This window comes from Oncorhynchus mykiss, chromosome 8 (assembly GCF_013265735.2).
Source record: "Oncorhynchus mykiss isolate Arlee chromosome 8, USDA_OmykA_1.1, whole genome shotgun sequence".
Classification (NCBI taxonomy): domain Eukaryota; kingdom Metazoa; phylum Chordata; class Actinopteri; order Salmoniformes; family Salmonidae; genus Oncorhynchus; species Oncorhynchus mykiss.
Window position 1 is genome coordinate 13,792,329 of NC_048572.1, and position 6,877 is coordinate 13,799,205.

Here is a 6,877-nt window from a genome sequence, read left to right on the forward strand (position 1 = left end):
AGCTCCTCCAATACATCTGCACTAAACTGCACTAAACACACACGGACGCACACACACACACACACACACACACACACACACACACACACACACACACACACACGTAACCGATGTGAAATGGCTAGCTAGTTAGCGGTGGTGGGCGCTAATAGCAGTTCAACCGGTGACGTCACTCGCTCTGCGACCTTGAAGTAGTGGTTCCCCTTGCTCTGTCAGTTGTCTATGTGTGCAGAGGGTCCCTGGTTCGAGCCCGGGTTGGGGCGAGGGAAAGGACAAAAGTTATACTGTTACATTGATGCTGTTGACCCAGATGAAAGCTAAACTGTTACATTGATGCTGTTGACCCGGGCCCAGGGAAATGTGCTCATCTGTGGGGACACAAATGCGCGCACAGGAACACTACCTGATCTAACGAGCACACGAGGGGACAGCTTTATTTCAGGCCATACTGTTTCTAACTGTCTCCCCCATAGAAACAACAGTGACAGCATCGTGAACAAAAAAGGGGATCTGTTGCAGCTCTGTAGAAGCCTGGGTCTGTACTTTGTCAATGGTAGGTTACGGAGGAACTCTTTGGGGAGATTCACCTACTGCTCACCTCTTGGCCACAGTACAGTAGACTACATGATCACAGACATTTACCCCTTCTCTCTCAGCTCATTCACTGTCAAGCCACTAAAACCTCTGTCTGATCACAGGCAAATTACGTTGTTCCTCAAAAGAACAGACATGGAAACAACCAGACCGTTCTCAGCCCAATAAGCTGTACAACATCAGAAATTCATACAGATGGGCCCAAAACAGCACAGAAGAATACCAGAAAGCAACCTGTAACCACAATATCCAAACACTCTTAGATAACTTTCTGGATACCACATTCACTCACAGTAAAGAAGGCATCACCCTGCATACCACTGCTGGCTTGCTTCTGAAGCTAAGCAGGGTTGGTCCTGGTCAGTTCCTGGATGGGACACCAGATGCTGCTGGAAGTGGTGTTGGAGGGCCAGTAGGAGGCACTCTTTCCCCTGGTCTAAAAACATATCCCAATGCCCCGACACTGCCCTGTGTAGGGTGCCATCTTTCGGGTGGGACGTTAAATGGGTGTCCTGACTTTCTGAGGTCATTAAAGATCCCATGGCACTTATCGTAAGAGTAGGGATGTTAACCCTGGTGTCCTGGCTAAATTCCCAATCTGGCCCTCAAACCATCACGGTCATCTAATAATCCCCAGTTTACAATTGGCTCATTCATCCCCCTCCTCTCCCCTGTAACTATTCCCCAGTCAACTTACCTGGTAAAATAATGGATAAATAATCAATCTAGCAGTACAAACCATCAACTATATATTCAGGCAAAAGAAGCACAATTGAAATGGATAAAAAACAAAACAAAAAAGATCATGGATGACAACTGGTTTGATGCAGATTGTAAAAGTATAAGGAAAAAACTTAGAACACTATCCAACCAAAAGCACAGAGACCCAAACAATGGTGAAGTATGCCTTCATTACTGTGAGACTTTAAAACTCTATAAACGTACACTCAGAACCAAAAAAGCACAGTACAACAGCAAGCAGCTGACACTAATTGAGGAGTCCATAAACACAAACAAAATTGGAAAAAAATCTAAACAAGAGGAATTAGCGATACAAAATGGTGACATGTGGACAACCCATTTTAAAACACTCTACAACACCGTTCAAATTGACACAAATGCAGAACAACGCCAAATTCATGGGAAGTTGAATGGATTAGAAAAAGCTATAAAGGACAATCAAAATCCATTGGACTCCCCAATTACTGACCAGGAGCTCTATAAGAAACTTCAGGCTCTGAAATTTAAAAGAGCATGCGGACCTGATGGCATCCTAAATGAGATGCTCAAACTCACTAGTGCAAAATTTCAATTGGCTTTATTAAAACTGTTTAATTTGATCCTGAGGGTAAGTTATTTCCTTGACATCTGGAATCAAGGACTCATAACCCCAATCTTTAAAAACGGATACAAATTTGACCCAAACAATTACAGAGGCATTAGTGTGAACAGTAACCTGGGGAAGGTTTTCTGTAGTATTGTCACGCCCTGACCTTAGCGAGCCTTTTTTATTTCTCTATTTGGTTAGGTCAGGGTGTGATTTGGGTGGGCATTCTTGTTTTCTATTTCTTTGTTGGCCGGGCATGGTTCCCAATCAGAGGCAGCTGTCTATCGTTGTCTCTGATTGGGAATCATACTTAGGCAGCCTGTTTTCCACCCTAGTTTATGGGATCTTGTTTTTGAACAGTTACTAGGTAGCCTGCAGAACGTTATGTTTGTTTCTTCTTTTGTTGTTTTGTTTGTGTTCATCTTAATAAAGATTGATGTACGCTTACCACACTGGTCTTGGTCTTGGTCACCTTCTAACGATGAGCATAACGCGTATTATAAATGTAAGAGTTCTAAACTTCCTTAATAAGCACAATGTCTTGAGTAAAAGCCAAATTGAATCCATACCAAAATATACGCTTGCATTATCGACTTTCAAAAAGCATTTGATGCTATTTGGCATACAGGACTGTTCTACAAAGTTATTGAAAGTGGTGTAGGGGGTAAAAACACATGACATAATTAAATCAATGTATACTGCCAATATGTGCAGCATTAAAATTGGCAAGAAAAGAACAGAATTCTTTAACCAGGGGTGGGGCCTTTGTCAGGGTTGCAATCTGAGCCCTGCACTCTTCAATATTTACATCAATGAATTGGCCACTATTCTAGAAAAATCCTCAGCCCCCGGTGTTAGTCTCCACAATTCAGAAGTTAAATGCCTACTCTTCGCAGATGACCTATGCCTGCTGTCACCCACAGCACATGGCCTACAGCAGAGTCTGGACCTGCTAGAGCAGTGAACCCCAAAAATGCTAAAATAATGATTTTCCAGAGGAGATCCAGATCTCAGGGAATTAGACCAAAGTTCTCCACTGGTACAAAATATATAGAGTACTGCACACACTACAATTACTTAGGTTTAAAAATGTGCTCAACTGGACACCTTAATGAGGCAGTGAATGAACTGAGAGAGAAAGCACGCAGGGCATTCTACGCCATTAAAAAGCCAATTCAAATGACAATACCTATTAAAATTTGGCTAAAACGAATTGAATATGTCACTGAACCAACTGCACTTTATGGCAGCGAGGTGTGAGGTCCACTTGCAAAACAAGATTTAATCAAATGGGGCAAACACCCCATTGAAACCCTGCATGCAGAGTTCTGTAAGATTATCCTACATGTCCAGAGGAAAACTACAAACAATGCATGCAGGGCAGAATTAGGCCAATATCCACTAATAATAAAAACTCAAAAAGAGCAATTAAGTTTGGGACACATCTAAAATACAGTGACACATCTAAAATACCCTCTCATATCATTACCAAGCCCTGCAATGCCAAGAGCTGAGCAAAGAAAAGAGTCCCCTCATCCAGCTGGTCCTGGGGCTGAGTTCACAAACCTGTTCTACTAACACACTGAAGCCTCAGGACCAGAACATCCAATCTATCAGGGTAAAACAAAGAAGAACACAAGAAAACCTGGCTCCCTGTAGAGAAAAGACTGTGCAACCACTGCACAACAGCAGAACCTGAGACGGAGCTGCATTTCCTGACAAAATGTAAAAAATATACAATTAGAGAGTGTCATTTCCCCAAATTTGAAACCCTTATTCAAGGTTTCAAAGACCTCTCTGATGAGGGAGAGCTGTGGGTTGGCAGAGAGCTGTGGGTTGGCAGCGCACTACATTGCTGCCTTGCCCAATATGTGCAACACTATTTAACATCTACATTAATGAATTGGCAAAAACATTAGAAGAATCAGAAGCACCTGGTATCACCCTACACAACACTGAAATCAAGTGTCTGCTGTACGCAGATGACCTGGTGCTGCTGTCTCCCAATAAAGAGGGGTTACAGCAGTACCTAGATCATCTTCACAGGTTCTGTCAGACCTGGGCTCTGACTGTTAACCTAAAAAAAAACAAATATAATGATATTCCAAAAAAGGTCTGGAAATCAGGATGACAAATATAAATTCTATTTGGACACAGTTCTATTAGAACACACCAAAAACTACACATATCTAGGACTAAATATCAGCAACACAGGTAGCTTTCACATGGCTGTGAATGAGCTGAGAGACAAAGCAAGAAGAGCATTCTATGCCATTAAAAGGAAAATTAAAATCAAAATCCCAATTAGAATCTGGCACAAAAAAAAATCCAATCGGTTATAGAACCAATTGCTCTATATTGCAGCGAAGTATGGGGTCCACTCTCTAATAATGAATTCACCAAATGGGACAAACATCAAATTGTAATACTGTATGCAGAGTTTTGCAAGACTGTATTGCAAGTTCAAAGAAAAACTCAAAATAACGCATGTAGAGCAGAATTGGGCCAATAGCTCCTTCTCATTCGAATAGAAAAAAGAGCGATCAAATTTGACAACCATCTAAAAACAAGCGACCCCAAAACATTCATCACACAGCTCTACAATGTCAAGAGATGAAACCAGAGAAGAGTCCCCTCAGCCAGCTGGTTCTGAGGCTCAGTTTACAAACCCAAACCAACCCCATAGAGCCTCAGGACAGCACTCAGAAAATCTGCCCCAACCAAGTCATCACAAAACAAAAATAAAAATGTATCACCTATTGGAAAGACACTACAAAAAATCTAAGTAAACTTGAATGCTATTTGGCTCTAAACAGACAGTACTTGGTGGCAGACTATCAGACCACTGTGACTGATAGAAAACTGGGGAAAACTTTGACTAGGTACAGACTCAGTGAGCGCAGTCTGGCTATCCAAAATGGAGATGTATGGGTTAACCACTTCTCCAATCCTTTTGGCTCTATAACAAAGAATAAAGAGCAAAAACATATACATGATCATATACAAATCTTAGAATCAACTATTAAAGACTACCAGAACCCACTGGATTCTCCAATTACCTTGAACGAGTTACAGGACAAAATAAAAACCCTCCAACCCAAAAAGGCCTGTGGTGTTGATGGTATCCTTAATGAAATGATCAAATATACAGACAACAAATTCCAATTGGCTATACTAAAACTCTTTAACATCATCCTTAGCTCTGGCATTTTCCCCAATATTTGGAACCAAGGACTGATCACACCACAAAAGTGGAGACAAATTTTACCCCAATAACTACCGAGGAATATACATCAACAGTAACCTTGGGAAAATCCTCTGCATTATCATTAACAGCGGACTCTTACATTTCCTCTATGAAAACAATGTACTGAGCAAATGTCAAATTGGCTTTTTACCAAATTACCGTACAACAGACCATGTATTCACCCTGCACACCCTAATTGAAAACCAAACAAACCAAAACAAAGGCAAAGTCTTCTCATGCTTTGTTGATTTCAAAAAAGCCTTCGACTCAATTTGACATGAGGGTCTGCTATACAAATTGATGGAAAGTGGTGTTGGGGGTAAAACATACGACATTATAAAATCCATGTACACAAACAATAAGTGTGCGGTTAAAATTGGCAAAAAACACACATTTCTTCACACAGGGTCGTGGGGTGAGACAGGGATGCAGCTTAAGCCCCACCCTCTTCAACATATATATCAACTAATTGGCGCGGGCACTAGAAAAGTATGCAGCACCTGGCCTCACCCTACTAGAATCCAAAGTCAAATGTCTACTGTTTGCTGATGATCTGGTGCTTCTGTCACCAACCAAGGAGGGCCTACAGCAGCACTTAGATCTTCTGCACAGATTCTGTCAGATCTGGGCCCTGACAGTAAATCTCAGTAAGACCAAAATAATGGTGTTCCAAAAAAGGTCCAGTCGCCAGCACCATAAATACAAATTCCATCTAGACACTGTTGCCCTAGAGCACACAAAAAACTATACATACCTTGGCCTAAACATCAGCGCCACAGGTAACTTCCACAAAGCTGTGAACGATCTGAGAGACAAGGCAAAAAAGGGCATTCTATGCCATCAAAAGGAACATACATTTCAACATTCCAATTAGGATCTGGCTAAAAATACTTGAATCAGTCATAGAGCCCATTGCCCTTTACGGTTGTGAGTTCTGGGGTCCGCTCACCAACCAAGACTTCACAAAATAGGACAAACACCATATTGAGACTCTGCATACAGAATTCTGCAAAAATGTCCTCCGTGTACAACGTAGAACACCAAATAATGCATGCAGAGCAGAATTAGGAAGATACCCACTAATTATCAAAATCCAGAAAAGAGCCATTAAATTCTACAACCACCTAAAAGGAAGCGATTCCCAAACCTTCCATAACAAAGCCATCACCTACAGAGAGATAAACCTGGAAAACAGTCCCCTAAGCAAGTTGGTCCTCGGGCTCTGTTCACAAACACAAAAATACCCCACAGAGCCCCAGGACAGCAGCACAATTGGACAAGCAAATCATGAAAAAACTAAAAGATAATTACTTGACACATTGGAAAGATTTAACAAAAAACAGAGCAAACTAGAACGCTATTTGGCCCTTAACAGAGAGTACACCGTGACAGAATACCTGACCACTGTGACTGACCCTAAACAGAGAGTACACAGTGGCAGAATACCTGACCACTGTGACTGACCCTAAACAGAGAGTACACAGTGGGAGAATACCTGACCACTGTGACTGACCCAAACTTAAGGAAAGCTTGACTATGTACATTCTCAGTGAGCATAGCCTTGCTATTGTTAATGGCCGCCGTAGGCAGACATGGCTCTCAAGCGAAGACAGGCTATGTGCACACTGCCCACAAAATGAGGTGGAAACTGAGGTACACTTCCTAACCTCCTGCCCAATGTATGGCCATATTAGAGACACATATTTCCC